The sequence below is a fragment of the Rhinolophus hipposideros genome, assembly GCF_964194185.1.
Source record: "Rhinolophus hipposideros genome assembly, chromosome: 7".
NCBI classification, from domain to species: domain Eukaryota; kingdom Metazoa; phylum Chordata; class Mammalia; order Chiroptera; family Rhinolophidae; genus Rhinolophus; species Rhinolophus hipposideros.
In genome coordinates, this window is record NC_138053.1 from 47807511 (window position 1) to 47825607 (window position 18097).

General features: G+C 38.2%; 1 protein-coding gene across 5 annotated transcripts in view; it reads right to left on the minus strand.

Moving 5' to 3' along the window:
• Nucleotides 1-18097, minus strand: part of ATG10 (autophagy related 10) — a 312754-nt gene that overhangs the window by 213167 nt on the left and 81490 nt on the right. For 3 of the 5 annotated variants that reach the window (XM_081054357.1, XM_081054356.1, XM_081054358.1), the window contains exon 1: nucleotides 4470-4513. The exons of the other annotated variants lie outside the window; for them this stretch is intronic. The gene's annotated coding sequence lies outside the window, so the exon portion shown is untranslated. Of the gene's footprint in view, nucleotides 1-4469; nucleotides 4514-18097 lie in introns of those variants that run through there. 5 annotated transcript variants of the gene reach the window in all.

An 18097-nucleotide genomic window follows, 5' to 3' on the forward strand; every position in this document is an offset into this window, starting at 1 on the left:
ATACATAGAAACAAACATAGAAGCAGCCAAAATGAGGAAACAAAGAAATACACCCCAAATAAAAGAACAGGAAACAACTCTAGAAAAAGAACTAAATGAAAAGGAGGCAAGCGACCTACCAGATACAGAGTTCAAAACAATGGTTATAAGGATGCTCAAGGATTTTAGTGAGAACTTCAACAAAGACATAGCAAACACAAAAAAAGGACATAGAATGCATAAAAAAAGAACCAGTCAGAAGTAAGAATACAGTAACTGAAATGAAGAATGCACAAAAAGTAATCACCAGCAGAATAGATGAAGCAGGGGACTGAATCAGCGATTTGGAAGACAAGGTAGAATAAAACACCTCATCAGAACAAGAGGAAAAAAAATAAAATGAGGGTAGTTTACATAAGAGACCTCTGGGACAACATCAAGCATAACAACATTCATATCATAGAAGTACAAGAAGGAGAAGAAAGAAAGCAAGGGCCTGAGAACCTATTTGAAAAAATAATGACTGAAAACTTTCCTCATTTGGCAAAGGAAATAAACGTACTCGTACAAGCCCAGGAAGTGCAGAGAGTCCGAAACAAGATGAACCCAAACAGGCCCACACCAAGACAGACTATAATAAAAAAGGCAAAGGTTAAAGACAAAGAGAGAAACTTAAAAGCAGCAAGAGAAAGGCAACTAGTTACTTATAAAAGAGCTCCCATAAAACTGTCAGCTGATTTCTCAACAAAAACTTTGCTGGCTTGAAGGGATTGGCATAAAATATTCAAAGTGATAACAAGCAAGGGCCTACAACCAAGGGTACTCTACCCAGCAAGGCTATGATTTAAAATCAAAGGACAAAAAAGGACCTTCCCAGGCAAGAAAAAGCTAAAGGAGTTCATTACCACCAAACCAGTATGACAAGAAATGTTAGAGAGACTTCTTTAAAACAAACAACAACCAAAAAAAATCAAAAATATAACTAAAACGGCAATAGCTACATATCTACCAACAATTACTTTCAATGTAAATGGATCAAATGCTCCAGTCAAAAGATAGAGTGGCTGAATGGATAAGAAAACAAGATCCTTACATACTTGTATGCTGCCTACCAGAGACTCACTTCAGATCAAAAGACAAACACAGATTGAAAAGTAAAGGGATGAGAAAATGGTATTTCATGAACATGGAAGTGAAAAATAAAGCTGGGGTAGCCATACTTATAGCTGACAAAGTAGACTTTAAAACAAAGGCTGTTACAACAGACAAAGGACTCAGTAATCCTATTCCTCAGTCTTTACCCAAAGAAACCCAAAACACGACTTCGAGGGGACATGTGCATTCACATGTTCATTGCAGCACTGTTTACAATAGCCAAGATGTGGAGGCAGCCTGGATGTCCTTCAATGGATAAATGGATAAAGAGTAGGAGGTACATATATACAATGAAATATTGCTTGGCCATGGAAGGGAATGGGACTTTGCCATCTGTGGTGACACGGATGGACCTAGAGGGTATTGTGCTAAGTAGAGTATGTCAGACTGAGAAAGACAGATACGACGTGATTTTGCTTATATGTGAAATCTAAAAACAAAATGAACAAACAAAACAGAAACAAACTTATAGATACAGAGAACATTTTGATGGTTGCCAGATGGCAGGTGAGTTGGGGGATGGGTGAAAGGGGGAAGGGATTAAAAAGTACAAATTGGTTATTACAAAGTAGTCATAGGAATGTAGGGTATATAGCATAAGGAATATAGTCAATAATATTGTAATAATTATGTATAATGTCAGATGGGAACTAGATTTATTGGGGTGATAAATGGGAGACAGTTTGCGGGGCAGGGTGAAAAGGTGAAAGAATTAAGAAGTACAGATTGGTAGCTACAAACTGGTCATGGGGATGTAAACTAAAGCATAGGAAATATAGTCAATAATATGGTAATAATTAGGTATAGTGCCAGGTGGGTACTAGACTAGTCAGAGGGACCATTTCTTAAATTATATAAATGTCTAACCCCTATGCTGTACCCCTGAAATTCATATAAAATATTGAATGTCAACTATAATTGAAAAATTAAAAAGGGGAGAAGTGAAAAGGAATAAGGTTTAAATTGCCAGGTGTAAAACAAATAAGACATGAGGATGTAATGTACAGCACAGGGAACATAGTAAATAATATTGTGACAGCATAGTACAGTGTCAGAGGGTTGCTGGACTTATTATGGTGATCACTTCTTTAGATATATATGTTGAATAACTATGGCGTACACATGAAACTAATGTAATATTTTATGTTAGCTATCTATATTTTAATAAAAATTTTTTAAGATGACTAAAAATGAAAGGGGAAAGAGGGAGAGCTTATAAATAGCCTTAAAACTCTAGAGATTCCAGTTAAACATTGGGCACAAGAAACCATTATACGTTGTTGTTTTGAGAATTTTTATGAGTTTATTTGAGCCAAACTGATGGCATATGCTAAGGAGCCAGATCTCAAATGCTCCTGATTGTAGGTTCTTGAGCTCAGAAGAGATGATAGTTTTCTCCGAAAGCTATTATATGTCAAAGTTTCCTCCAAAAGCTATTAAATGACAGTGATAGGAAATAACCCTAACTTCAAATCTAAATTCATAGGAGTAAGTGCTCCTATAAGATCAAGCACTTTAAGGCCTGGGGTGCCAGGTACATTTGTGGAGTCTCTGGTTCTGCATAGTTTTCAGCAACCTGTCCCTAAAGACTTTGGGTAGGATTTACTCTCCATTTTCCAATTGTTTTACACCTAGCCTTCTCAGCAGAAGACATTTGTTTCCAAGGAATAATCACCAAATATTCCCTATGGCACTGTTGTTGTTGTTATGGTCCCTTAACTATGTTTATGATTCAAACACTGCCTGTAGAGTCCCAAAACACATCTCTAGGCTTCAAAGATATTAATAATCAAATCAAGCCTTAGTCTTAAGAAATCTACTTATATAAACTTTACCGTACTTGTTTTCTCCAAGGGGTTTCTTATCTTTCTCAGAAATTTATAAGCATCAGAAACTGCTGTCAATTTATAATTTGTCACCAAACATTATGCCCAACTTGATTGCCTCATCCCCAGCACAATCTCAGGTAACCTTATCCTCAATAAAAGGAGGGGAAGCTGAGGAGAACAGAGAGGGAGGGGAAATAATCTTGTAACAATCTATATCCAAATGAATCCAGTTTAGGACTAGTGGAAACTGTTTCCACTAGTTTCTTTAGTTTCTTCTATTAAAATATCAGTAACAATTCTTAAATCTTGTAATTTCAAAAATTTTAACCTGAATTTCTCAATACTCAACATTTATCTTTTTGGTCAAGTTTTCATTTTGTACATGTTTCCTCTTGTCCATATTTGACCCTTCAAAAAGCAAAAAGGATTCTACTTGGGGTCCTACAATGTTGAGTATTACACAGGGTCTATGTTTTTCAAATGTTAAAAGTACCACTTAAGCTTCTGCCACTAAAGAGTGGAGGCCATTGTCAAACTCATTTTTAAGAACTTAGAAACATGATTCATGCAAGTAAACCTGTGACAAAGATTTACTGAACTCAAAATGAAGGAGCAAGCCAAATGGTAAGTTATAAAAATCTTGGAAATAAGGGCAATGTAAAGACAACCTGCAGGAGTAGTTTTTGCCCCGGAGAAAGAAAAAAAAAAGCATCTTAATTAGACAAAAATTGTAACTGCACAGCCTGGGCCCTAAACAATATTGCCAAGCAAAAGTATAGTCCCCTAAATAATTAATTCATCCTCAGGTGGGCCTGTTAGACAAGACTCCATTTTGACTTTGTAAAGACATTTAGCTATCTTTTTTGCCTTTTCTGAAATGTTTTTAATTTTTACCATAATAAACGTTTCCATAAATCAGTTAATTATTCCTGTATCCCCCACCCTCCACCCCTCCAGTCAAGCTTTCATATACTATGAGAAGATAGGCTACTTGGGAGAAAAAAAAGACGTTGATTATGAAGTTATTCCTCCTGGTAGTGAATCTGATACCCCCCGAAGTTAGGCGGGACCTGGTCTTTGAAATCGCCAGTAATTTCACATCCATTCTTTCCAGGTTACAGGGATCAAAATCTGCAAGTTCGTGCAGGCTTTAGACACACGGCAGTAACTACGTGTGTCGAAGGTGAGGTCTCCGTAGTGGCTCACGAGTGCCCACGGCCGAGCCCGGTCTCCGGCGACGGGGTGCCACGCACCCTGGCCCTCCGTCCCCGCCCCCCACGCCCCAGCCCTGCAACTAGCAGCCCCCGAGCTGCGGCTCCAGCGCTACAGCAGGGACCAGGCCGGCGTTTCACTCGCGGGAGCCCCTTTGCCCCGGCCTTTTGTTCAGGACTGGCCGTTTCCCGCCCACCCACACCCGCCCTTCCTCCCATCCCTGGAGCGAAGTGAGTAGGCTGCGGGAAGCCGAGCCGGGAAGAGGCGGCCTGCAAAGGCTGTGGGAATACTCACCCCGCTCCGCTCGGCCCCTAACCCGGCCGCCCAGCCCGCAGGGGGCGGGGCGACGGGGCTGGGGGAGGGAGCGGGGGAGAGGTACCCTGCGCTGAGCAAGCTACCGCCCCACACGCGGCCTCAGGTGGGAGAAGGATGGGCCCCGGGAGGCCTACGGGGCGACCACCGAGGACCTGAGCCAAAGCGCCAGGACGCCCACCCGGGAGGACCCCGGCCCCTCCCTCTACCGCCGCCAGGGGAGACCGAATCGGAGCATGCGCACTGCGCTCCCGCGCACCACGGGGCCTGGCTCGCGCGGGCAGCTGGCGCCTAGGGCACAGTCCCTGCCGGGTGGGACCTTCTTGCTGCGGGCGACGTTAGTCTCCAAGTCCCCGCCCATCACCTCGCTGTCTGTACGGGGAACCTGCTCTGCACCTAGGCGGCCCAAAGACGGAGGCGTGGAGGGGGGGGGGGATTCAAGGCCCTCAGCACACTCTCCTCCAACAAATACCCAAATATCTAGAAAATTAAAATGGTGACCAATTGAGAAAGGGTAGAAGGAGACCAGGGCTGCGCTATGCAGTGCCACTAACGTCTCTCTAAGAGGTTGGAGAACTATGCGGGCTACTGTATGTATGCTTACTGCAAAACGGTAAACACCACAACAATTAAGCACCAGCACAGCTAACCCCCTTTAAAACTAAAGAACCGAAGTAGAAGTTAGGAATTTGAGCATTGACAATAGTGCCATCTGTGGCACATATATCAGAAAACAAAATCTAGTAGCAGAATTAAATTGGGGAAAACGGTGAAAGAAAAGACGAGAGAAAGATATAGGAATATTAAAGGTGATGGAACTGAAATACAGAAAATGCAACAGTAGATATCTGAGAGAAAACTAGCACCTGCTCCTTTTCACACAACAGAGTTAAACTTGTGTGGAAAAAAAAAAAAGTAAACATAGTCAAAGAAGTGAAAGGAAAACCTGCCTTCAAACGTACAGGGCATGGTTTTGACCTTGTAAGACAGTTACGTAAAAGTCACCACTGGAGAAAGCAAAGTGATGGGTATACAAGACTCTAATGTACTATTTTTGCAATTTCCTGTGAGTCTATATTTCAAAATAAAAAGGTCTTAAAAAGGGACAGAATACTGATCAGTGGTGACCAGGGGAAAGGGCTAACTAAAAAGAAGCTTGACAATAATGTAAAGATTCTGTAGGGTCTCCAGTGGGCACTTGTCTTATTAGGGAGACCACTTCAGGGATGGTGTAGATGCCTGATCACTGCGCTATACACCGGAAGCTAAAACTGAATAATAGTGAATGTCGATTATAATTTTATATATATATATATATATATATATATATATATATATATATATATATATATATAGAGTCACAAGAAGTGGAATACAGCATAAGGAATAAAAACAGTGGAAGTGTAACGGCTGTATGCAATGTCAGAGGGGTAGTAGATGGGGGAAGGGAGTTATCACTGTGTGAGGGATATAAATGGTAAATGTCTAACTATTACATTGTTTTGTACACCTGAAACTAATAATAATAAAAAAAAGTTTGAGGGAATGAGGGGAGGGAGGGAGGTAATGGAACTGTTCTATATCTTAATTGTTTTTACTTATTATACTACTGTTTTGTTTACCTAAGCTAATAAAAGGGATAGGTTTTACTACATGTAAAATAGTTTAAAACTCAAGTTTTAAAAGGATACTGGTAGTCAAGATGAATTTCCTAACATGTTAGAGCAACTATAGATATAAATTAGACATTTTGTGATCAGTATGGAAAAAAAAATTGTGTTCCATGACTATAATTCTATATCACATTCCTTAGCTTAGAGCTTGTCTTATTTGATCATTCTATTTTAGAGAATTTCTGTTGCCAAATTTAACATATTTTTATGTGTGAAAAAGAAATAATAGACCCAAAATGGAGTCACTTTTGCTAAGCCCACCAATACTTAATACCTAACCTAATTGCAGTTTCAGGGAAAGGTAACCTTACTAAAATAATCCACTCTTTCTTGTCCCACCCTGTTTTAGCTATAAAAACCTTTCATTTTGTACAGCTCCTCAGAGGGCCCTTCTAGTTGTTACCTAGCGGGGATGCTGCCCAATTCATGAATCAATAAAGCCAAGTAGATCTTCTAATTTACTCAGTTGAATTTTGTTCTTTAACATACAGAATTAAACATTTTTGGAAATTACTGTATGTTTCATTTGATTGTTAGTAATACGCATATGTACTTACAACATGTAAAGTTGGGGACTTTGGCATGACACTCGGGGATTCCAATATTTGTATGAAAAACACAGTGAAAGATTGTCAATTTTTAATTAACAATCTATACTGCTATAATTTTCTGTATTTCCTATAAAAAATAGAATTCTTTTGAAGGTTACTGAAAATTAGTTACAAAAGTCTTAATAGCAAAGGATAAAGTTAATGTAGAATCTCAACAGCAAGGTGCTGTAACTAACAATGTATAGCAGTGGGACTGTGTAACTGTGTTCATATTTTGAGGATCCTATTCTTGAGGGTCTGGTTTGTAATGAAGATTACAGCACATTTCAGGAAATAATCCATTTGAACTGCCTGAAAAAAAGATTGAAATATTTAAGTAAATTTTTATATTTACTGTGTTTGTTTTCCAGTATTCTTGGTTGGATTTATTTATTTATTTATTTATTTATTTATTGCATTTGAGGACATTTGGGAACTGTAATCTGTGTTTTAAATTTGTCAGGGGGATTCGGTGTTTGAAAGGATCACTCTGCCAGTGATCTAATATTACTTGGGATGCTTTTTTTCCCCCCTCACTGGAATTCTTGGGAGGACCTTTGATCTTTTATTTGGGGGAGTATACAAAAAACTATGCATGTTGATAACATATCCTTCTGGGTTACTAGATTCTAGCCTTGTTCATTGCCTTTGAGCTATTTTGCTGATCTTTGTTAAGTTGTAGATAGGTTATAGATATGTATGTAACTTCTGTCCAATCTGGTAGTGATTATAATTGACTCCCCATCCTACCCATGGAAAAATCAATTATGTCCTATTTTGCCTGGTTTCCTCATATTGTATGTATAAAATAGATTCTTTAACATGTGTTCGTTTTTATATCTGTATGAAAGTAATGATTTTATCTTTTTTAAAAAAATTGTATTTTAATAGAGGTCTGAAAATTTGTACCTAAGAACCTCACAGAAATAAATTCTCAATGTGGCCTTTCTGTCCCAAGACTCTGTCCCAGGATCTCTGAAAGGAAAGACAGCCCAGGGTCTTTGGAGGCATAAGAGAACAGTTGCCAGGCAAACCAGAAATCTTGACCAAGAAGGTGTGAGGCCAAAGAAGAAGAAATAAATGAGAAAATAGATCAACAGAAAACTATCTGTGCTAAGAGAATATGCAACACCTTTGGCATATGTGGAGGAAAAAAAGAGAGTCCAACAGGATATTTGCAGCATCCTATATCCAGACTCTATTGATTGGAAAGCAATGGGTGGAGAATACAGACGTAACTACAGAATCTCATAAGCTCTTCAAAATTTTGGTTCAAACACTCTATGCATTGTAGGCCCCAAGTTAGAGTCCTTAGAACTATGCAGCAAGATGTCTTCAGGCAAGTTCAGGATGCAGCCCAGGAAGCTTTTGTGCAGATTTAATTCAGGAAGCTGCCCTACATTCAGACCAAATCATAAGTTGCTCCTGAGGCAATGACTCCCCTTAGGCTGCCACTTAAAATAAATAACAATAACGTGCACTTGCCCAGCCCCTTCATCTGCATTATCTCATTGGAGAGACAGGAGGCACACTGTGGAAAGGGGACCAATTTGGAGTCAAGAAGTCACAGAGCAAACTTCATTTCTGACACTTATTTGGCATGTAAATTTTGGGCATGTAAATTTTTAGCCTCTCTGAACCCTAAGATCTACAATCTATAAAATGGAGTTAGTAATAATCTCCACTTTGCTGAGCTGTGGAGAACAAAAAGACATACATTTTCAAATTTATTGGATTGATAATATAGAGGCAATGAAATAAAACAAACATTAATATGATCATGTAGTCTGTGTTCTCTAACATGAAAAGAAGGCCAGGTACAAAACAGGGTGTTAAAATATGACCTCATTTATAGTCCTGTAGAAAAATTAATAACCAAAAATTAATAATGGCTATCCCTAAGTAAGGGGATTATGAATGACTTTTCTTTTTATACTTCTTTTGATATTTCAGACTTAAAGAAAACAAATGTGTTATCTATGTGTTAAACTTTTTATAATAAAAATGAAGAATGTTATCTTCAATTTAAAAAAATTAACATCGAGGTCTGTGACTTTAAATGGGAGCAAATTATTTATGATCTTAACATTACTGACTGACTATGTATTTGACACAGAGAAAGGAATGTTATCTGGGTATAAATTATATCCTGTTGTTCTGTAAAGGGAATAACAATGGAGGTAAAGAGGTCAACTTCAAAGGAAGAAAAGCCAAAATGTGATGACTAGTAAAGGATGATTATGGAACATTCCAAATGTATAATTTCTTACCTTCTGCAACTCAGAGTTGGCTGTGGAGAATGCCCCTGAATGGTTCAGTCTTCCTCAAATTTGGGGACTGATAGTATAAATATGTAGGCATAGATTTTAGAAGGATATAAAGAGACATCCTTATTCTATGTGTACTCAATGTACATTAAAAGGCATATGATGGAATATAAATCATGGCAGGAAGAAAGAGGACACAGTTAAAAGGGCTCAGTCCCATTGTAATTACATATTGTTGGAATGCTAAATGTGAAGTGAAACAGGCCACAGTTGAGCAGTGTTGCTATACTTTTTATGTAATGTTTGACCGTTTTGTATTATGAGGCTTTTAATTATTTATGCTATTTGGTTTGTGTGATAAAGAAGAGGTAAAGCTTATTGTCATTTAGACTTGTCTCTGATATTGGCTCTTAATGCACATACCACACCCTACTTTAATAGTCTGATATTCAGTCTGGTTGATGGAGAAAAGCTGGGATTTTGCTTCACTGATCCATCATGATGGCCTCATGCTGATGGTCTGTAGGGTGATGTAACAGCCCACCAGTGAAAAACAGCACTCAAAGGACCAGTAAAAAATTGCAGTGCCTTCTTAGATGCTTAGGAGTTTCGCTAATCTCAATAAAACTGTTCAGCCAGAGGTTAATGACTTGTGTGATGCTTGGCCTAGAGATTCCACCAATTTGAAGCTGTCTACGGCTCTAGCCAGGCAGACAGGTGTGTGGGCAGCTGTATGGTGTTAGAGGACATCTGCCTGGAATAAGAACATGAACCCAGGTGATATGAAAACACTCCACATGTGAGCTGCACCCTTGTCACATCACTGTATGCTTTCAATAAATGCCTTTGCTAAGTAGAATTGAGTTACCTCATTGCTTCAGCTTTCAGAAATCTAATGCCAATATGGACTGGCATATCCAAACGGCAATATCCATCCAGTCAGCAGTTTGGTGTACAAGTCCAGAACTCAAGGAAGAGGTCAGGATGAATATATGTTTATATATATGGAGTTATCTCCTATACTTACTCAACTTATATTCACTCTACTATATGTGCTTGGCAAAAAAAGAAAAACATATTTTTCTTATAACATGGCCCTTAACTGCAAGCCAACAACTTCATCTGGTATTCAACTGAAGTAACAACCTTCTGTTCCAATAGCGGAGGAAAACTGGCTGTGTAGGATTGCATGATTGATAGCATATATATTCAAAATCATGTATACAGTATTTAAAAGGAGATTTTTCAAAGGTAATTTTAAGTATACCGTTTTTGCCATTCACACTGACTTTAGATCCTAACCCCCTCAAAAAAAGGTACTCCCCTATATCTGGGTATCATTGATACAGGTGACAGTTGCAGGTGTGGTCACAGAAGACACCATTCAAAGAGAGTACATAGAGTGAGAAAAGAAGAGATCTGAGAGTGGTATCTTAGAGAACATCAATATTTTAAAAGGAGATTCAGAAGTACAAACCTCCAGTTAAAAAATAAGTCACAGGGATATAATGGACAGCATAAGGAATATAGTCAATATCGTAATAACTTTGTATGACAGATGGTTACTAGATTTTTTGTGGTGATCACTTCATAAGGTATAGAAATGTTGAATCATTTGTTGTATACCTGACGCTAACATGACATTGTATGTCAAATATAATTTAAAAAATAGAGTCAAAGAGCGGGGGTGGGGTGGAAGGTACAAAACCCACAAGGATTCTAAGAGAATTAGGAGGGGGACAGGAAAGACTAGTACAATAAAAAACCAAGAAGAGAGTTTCCAGAGAGTGGTTAACAGTATCAAAAATAAAGAAATCAAGGAAGAGAAATACTGAACAGTGACTATTGGATTTGGAAATTAAGAAGACATTGATGCCTGGGAAAAGCAGTTTTGATGGTACAGTATGGTCTAAGTCAGTGTCTGATGGGTTACAAAGGGCATGGGTCTTTGAAACAATAAATAAAAACAACAAAAAAGAGAAGTGGAAGGTAGATGGAGACTTCAAGCTTTTCTGTGAAAAGGAGAAGATAGGGGAGCATGGAGAAGGGAATCAGAGCCAACGGAGGACACTTTGGTATTTCATTTTTTAAGTGGGTCTTACTTGGTCTATAAGCCAAGCACAAGAATTAAAAGGAAAGAGGAGATAACAGAGGCAACACACTCCCTGAAGAGAAAGGAAGGGGTTGAGTCCCAAGTACTAATTTGCATGGATTGGAAGGAAGGCAAAGGAGGAAGATGTAGTGATCAGAATGAAAACAAATGCCTTTGTATTGGGGAGGAAAGAAGTGCTGTGAAGGAGGAGCTCAGGAAAGTTTGTTTCTGATAGTTTCTACTTTCTCTGTGAAATGGAAAGTTAGCAGAGAAATGGGAAGTTAACAGACATTTGTAACAGTCTTCAAAGGAAATAAGAAAAGCTGACAAATACCATATAGTATCTGAGGGTATAGTTATGACTGGAGTCCTATATTTGTGCAAGTACTCATTCCTACATTCTGTGAGGATTTTTTTTTCCTTTGTAAGTACCATTCACTCTGCTTGGGTGAGGAAGTATAAAACAGATGAATGGAAAGTCCAAAATTGCAGGCTTGCAAGATGCTGAAGAGAATTGAAAGGGTAGGGTAAATTAAGGTTGCTGGTAGGAGAGTGATAGAAGAGAGATTCATGGGGTCTGGATTGAATGGTAAGGAAGTGATTTCAAGGGGACCTATAGAATGGGAAAAAGGAGAGGAATCAAGGAACTAAATACTGTCATAGTGTTAGTAAAAAAGTATGCTTGTAGAAATTGGAGAGGACTGGCAGAATACAAGGGTATGTTTGAAGAGAAGGAGGTTGATGTGCAAGATTCCAGGTGTATCAGTTAGTTCCAGGTGAGGACAAGGCCCAAGAGGTCAATCCAAGGTGGGTTGCTGAAGTAGAGTGGAAGTGAAGCCATAGCATTTAATAGATCACAGAATTCAGAGACTATAATAGTTGTTGGGTCATTCATGAAGGTGTTGACATTTCTGCAGAAATTGGGTGGGAGAGAAAGACAGTAAGCTTGGTACCAAAAACCTAGATGAATGTGGAGAATTAAGAAAAAGGTAGTTATAAGGAAGGTAGAAAATGGTACAGAGGGTTGATATAGAAATCTTGCTTGATAGGGAAGTAAAACCATATGGAATTGACACATTGGAGCTGGGAGAATACTAGCAACACTTCTAGGTTATGAGGAAAGGAGCCAGGCTAAAGTAAAGTGGGGTCCTCAAGGAAACCTGTGTTTTGAATAGGTGGGTGTATTAGTCAGGGTTGCCCAGAGACACAGAATCAATAGGACATATATAGATATGCAGAAAGAGATTTACTATGAGGGATTGGCTCACATGATATGGCAGCTCAGAAGTCCCATGATCTACTGTCTACAAGCTGGAAGTTCAGGAAGCCAGTGGTATAGTTCCAGTCCAAATCCAAAGCCTGAGGAGCCAATGGTGTAAGTCCCAGTCCAAATCCAGAGGCCTGAGGACCAGTGGGCTGAGGGCTAAGGAGACGATGAATGTCCCAGCTCAAGCAGAGAGAGCAAATTTGTCCTTCCTCTACCTGTTTGTTCTACTTGGGCCCTCAATGGATTGGCTGATGTCCACCACACTGAGGAAGGTGATCCTCTTTACTCAGTCTATGGATTCAAATGCTAATCTTTTCCAGAAGCACCCTCTCACACACACAACCCCAAAAATAACGTTTTATCAGCTATCTGGATATCTCCTAGCCCAATAAAGTTGACACATAAAATTAATCATCACAGTGATTGTGTATCATACTGGCTGTCTCTGGAAAATGGAACTGTTAAGCCTATTAACACTTATCCATTCTTTTCATAAACTTACCAATGATCTAATATATGCCAGGAACTGTGCTGGGCACTGGAAATATCACGAACAAGATAAGTACTGCCCCTGCCTTAATGGAGTTTAGTGTCTTTAGTCATCAAGATCCCAGACAAATAAGCAGAAAAAACTTTTCAGCCTGAGCATTTCATGAGGCTGTGTAGATCTGCTTGTTGGAGGAATATTAAAAGCTAAATCAACCAAAGCTTTCCCAAGAAAAAATATATGTACACAATCTGGCACCATTGATAGTGATAACGTTGATAAGCCGTCCCACCTCTTAGAAAATGTCACTGATAGAGCTGCTTACTAAAGAGCAAACACTAGTTTACTGTATCGTTAGGGGTTATTTACATTACAACAAAGCATAGAATTTATTGATATGGAAATCAGTTAAGAATGCCTTAATAGCAAAACAACCACAGCACTGTACACTGTTATTCTAAGACATGATACCTAAGAAACATGAAAGTTAAATTTAAATGTTATATGCATGCAAGATGGAAATTTCCTAGATTCTTTTAAAAACACTATTGTGAATTGTTATTCTGAGTACCAAATGACAGGAGCAGTGAAAAGAACTAAAAATGAATTATAGGTAGATAATATGTGACTTACATGTAAGTTACATGTAAGATCATTATTTCTTTGACACTTGGCAAGCTTTACCCCAAAATAGTATTTCCAATTACAATCAGTAAATTTCAGAGACAAACATTAAACCCTTTTGGGTTCATTTTGAAAAAGTTTTCTTACATAGTCAAATCTATAAATACAATCACTATATTAAATTTTTTCTATTAAAAAATAGTGTCATGAAGATAAAATGTAAACTAACAATGTCAAATTATCAGAGATAAAGCTTTCCATAAATTAATGTAACAAAATGATAAGATAAAATTGAAAACAAAAAAAAAAAATCAAAACCTTTAAAAATAGATTATAATGTGCTGTGGAAAAGGTGAGAAAATAAAATGAAAGAAGAAGGAACATGAAGCAATAAAAACTTTTCACAATATATCCATATTCCTAGAGTATAAAAATGTTCAAGCCTCAAATCCTGAAACCAACAGTTCTCTTTGGCCTTCTCAGCACATCCTCACAAACTTGAAATGTGAGCACAAGCTTTTAGAGCCCAGTAAAGTCTTTGGGAGGTTTGCCACCCCCAGTTTCCTTGTGGATAAGGCTCAGTGAACAAATATCAGGCTGAAACACAAGCTGTCCTTCCCTTAGGAAGAGGGATTTGGCTTAGGATGGGTTTCAGGATTTCAATCCTGTGTTTGCTTCTCCAACGTCCATGTGATTATGTCAGAAGCCCTTCACCTTCCTGCTGCACTGCAAATTTGTCATTGGTACCATTTGTCTTATAGGACATAAACAGTCCAAAAAATGTTAATTAATATTTCATAATATAAATGTTCTTCTATCTTATATTAAATTCAATAAGGGATATGGTCCCACAGAACACATACTTGGGCCAGGTATGAAAAATTATAGCCACTTAATCATTCAACAACTACTTATTCAGTAAGCACAAAGCACTTTGAGCAAAGCAGAGTTAAGATGAACTCCTTGGTCACAAGTCATAGAAACTGACTGGCTAATTTTAGCAGGAAAGGAATTTATTGGCAGAATATCAAATAGCTCATAGAATCAACAGGAAGACTGAAGAACCAAGCTCAAAAACCAAGCAGGAACCAAGGGCAATCAGACAGCAGGAACCACAACAAGGTCACTTCCAAGTTTGGACAGGATACGACTGTCCCCACCATAGGTAAAGACACGGCTGGACCTGCTGGCTGCTGGGAACATACTTTAACCATCCTTACCCATTTAAGTGATTCGCATTCCCAATTCTGATTGGCCCAGCCTGGTTTTCATGCTCATGCCCTCACTGCTGGGGTTGGGAAGAGGGAATATCTGGCTAACTGGATTTTTGGAGAGGGAATTAGAGCCCTAGTGCTCACCAAAACTCAAACAATGGGGATTTCCTTCAAATAAGAAGTGAGTTTAGATGCTCAGTAGCCAAAGAAATTATAAATGCCCACTTTAGTTCACAACTTTCACCATCTAGCACACATCTGTCACCCCTGTACTTCCCCAAAGAGAGACCGTGGTCATCACTGCTGCAACTTGCCAGTATGCCATATTTTTTAAAGGAAGGTCAGCATGATATACCAAATAATATTCTCATTATTCCCTCCCCCAACTCTTAGAAATTAATTTGTTCTCCATAAAGACAATTTGTCCTGATTTTGAGGTAGTATTAAGGTACATCTTCTATATAAGCATTAATATTGGGGTGGGGGGTATTATAATGTTCCTAGAAGTGAAAACATCAACTTAAAAAACACACTTTTGTTCAATGTAATAAAGAATATAATACTGATACATAGTGGAAAGATAAGCCTAAATTATGCAATAAAAAGAGTACAAAGGGGTATTTATGGTAGCACTGTGTTAGAATGGCAAAGACAAGATAGAGTCGTTGCCCTCCAAAAGCTTAGAGTATATAAAGTGACAGGCATTTAATAGGCCATTGGAACGTTGTGTGAGAAGTACTGTAATGGAAATATATGCTGAGTTTGATGGAAGCATGTAGGAAGGACCCTAATCTCAAATGTGGTGGGCAGAGTGGTGGGATGGCAGGGAAAACTGACTGGAGGATGTGAGGACGTAACAACCCAAACTGTCTTCTGAACGATGAGTAGGAGTTAGCTTCTATCTTGCAAGTATATTTTATAATCAAGAGCAATAAATCACTCAGACAGCAATTATGCTGCATTTTTATTGAGAACAGCTCCAATAACACCCTTTATTTCACCTATCATAGCACTGAACGCGCTTTATTGTAATCACCTGTGTGCTTCAGTCTATCTTTCCAACAAACTTTAAGCTCTGTGGTGATAGGGAGGGACATGTCAGCCCCAGCCATAGTTGTATTCTCACCATCCAGCACCTTGCCTGACACAGGGTGACAAATAAATGTTTGCTAAAGGAGAGAACAACATCAAAACATTTTACACATGGACATAGAAGTAATTGCTAGAGAAATAATCTCAACAAGTAAACTACTATTAAACTTCAGAAGCAGATTGTATATAGCTTACTTTTAGTTGGTGCTTGTGATAGTAAAGTCATAAAACTAGGCTTGTACCTTTGATCTGCTGTAAAAGATCCAGAGATTCAGCTGCTGCTTACTAAACAGAAATGCAAAAGAGATTAAGAGTAATGGTGTTCATATCTGTTTTTACGTACAAAAAAAGGGCTCACTTCCAAAGTCTTTACTTTCCCATTAAGCTAAATGACAAGGACTCCTTAAAAAAAAACACCCAGATGTTTAAAAGGATGTACACCATGCTGCAACACAATAAGAAGGAGAAGAAGTTGAAAGGGAATCTAACAGCCCTGTTTTAGCTAGAGAGGCAATAAACTCCACTTCAGGGTTAATGCTTTATGATGCATGGAAATTTATTGTGGTCACATGGAAAACAACATCCCACTCTATAAAAAATGTTGGTGTTTGCAATAAATTAAACCCTAAATAGATGATACTGATTTGTTTTGGAATTGTTAAAACATTTCTAGGCTTCACCCCCAGAGTTTCTGATTCAGTACATCTGGGATGACACCAAGAACTTGCACCTCTAACAAGTTCTCAAATATGTTGATGCTATCTTGGGGTACTACACATTCACAACAACTGGACTACAGCAATCCCTTGCCTTTTACATGGAGTTAGTGATTTCACTTACTATTATACCCCTCTACTCTTCATTTAGGTTTAGGCATCTCTCCTCATCTAAGAACATTCAAGATTTTCTTTTACCAACTTTTCTTGTGGGAGTCCCTTAGGGAGCGTGGGAGGTGGAAGATGAGGGTAAGGGGGATCAAATATATGGTGATGGAAGGAGAACTGACTCTGGGTGGTGAACACACAATGGGATTTATGGATGATGTGATACAGAATTGTACACCTGAAATCTATGTAACTTTACTAACAAATGTCACCTCAATAAATTAAAAAAAAAAAAAGAAATGCTTAAACACATATAGTGATGGGCCATTGTAATAAACATACCTTTTTTATTGAATTCCCTTAATAATAGGAAGGTGAAAGTTCAGAAATATTAGAGTGATTTTATTAGGGTTCTCAAGAGTAACAGAACCAATAGGATTGATTGATAGATTGATTGGAAGAGATTTATTATGAGGAATTGGCTCACAGATTATGGAGTCTGAGAAATCCCATGGTATGTCTTCTGCAAATCGGAGATTAAGGAAAGGTGGTGGTATTATTCTAGTTCAAGCTCAAAGGCCTGAGAATCAGGGGAGCTGATGGTGTAAATCACAGTGCAAGGACAGGAGAAGACCTATGTCTCAGTTCAGCAGGTAGGCAGAAAGTAAAAGGGGTGAATCCCTCCTTCCTCTGCTTTTTTTGTTCTATTCAGGCCCTCAACAGATAGGTTGATGCCTATCCACATTGGAGAGGGTGATTTACTTTATTATATCCACTGGTTCAAATGCTAATTTCATCTGGAAATACCCTCACAGACACAACCAGAAATAATGTTTAACCTGGCTACCCTTGGCCAAGTCAAGTTGACATATAGAATTAACCATCATAATGATGAAATGTTTAAGTCAAGATTTTGTATTTCCTTTCTGGAAATATGACAGTTGGAATAACCTGAAAACTCTACTACTATAAGAAATACTGGAAAAAATATTACTTTAAATCAATAATCAACAGGCAGCTTTTTAAATGATTAAAACTCAGAACTTGGAGTCACAATGCCTGGATTTGAATCCCAGGCCTGCCACTTAATTAATAGCTGCATGACTTTGGGCAAGTTAACTTATCTGGCTCAGTTTTCTCATCTGTAAAGTTAAAAAAATATTATTATATAATGTATGGAGGGTTATATGTATTAAATGTAGAATGCTTACAGCACTATCCACCCCATTATATATACTCTATAAAAGCATTAGCTCTTATTATTGTTGTAGTTTTATCATTATATTGTTATCTGTCAAGAAAATATGGGAAATGTACAAATGTTCAAACTAAAATAGAAAAGAATATCAGATCAGGCACTGTGATCTGCTTGTCTCAGCAATCTAAGAACTTGAGTTTTTACACCTATGTAGAAAGATCTGCCTAAAGCTGTATCCCCGATAAAAGAGACAACAAAATTGCCACTTACCAGATAAGAAAC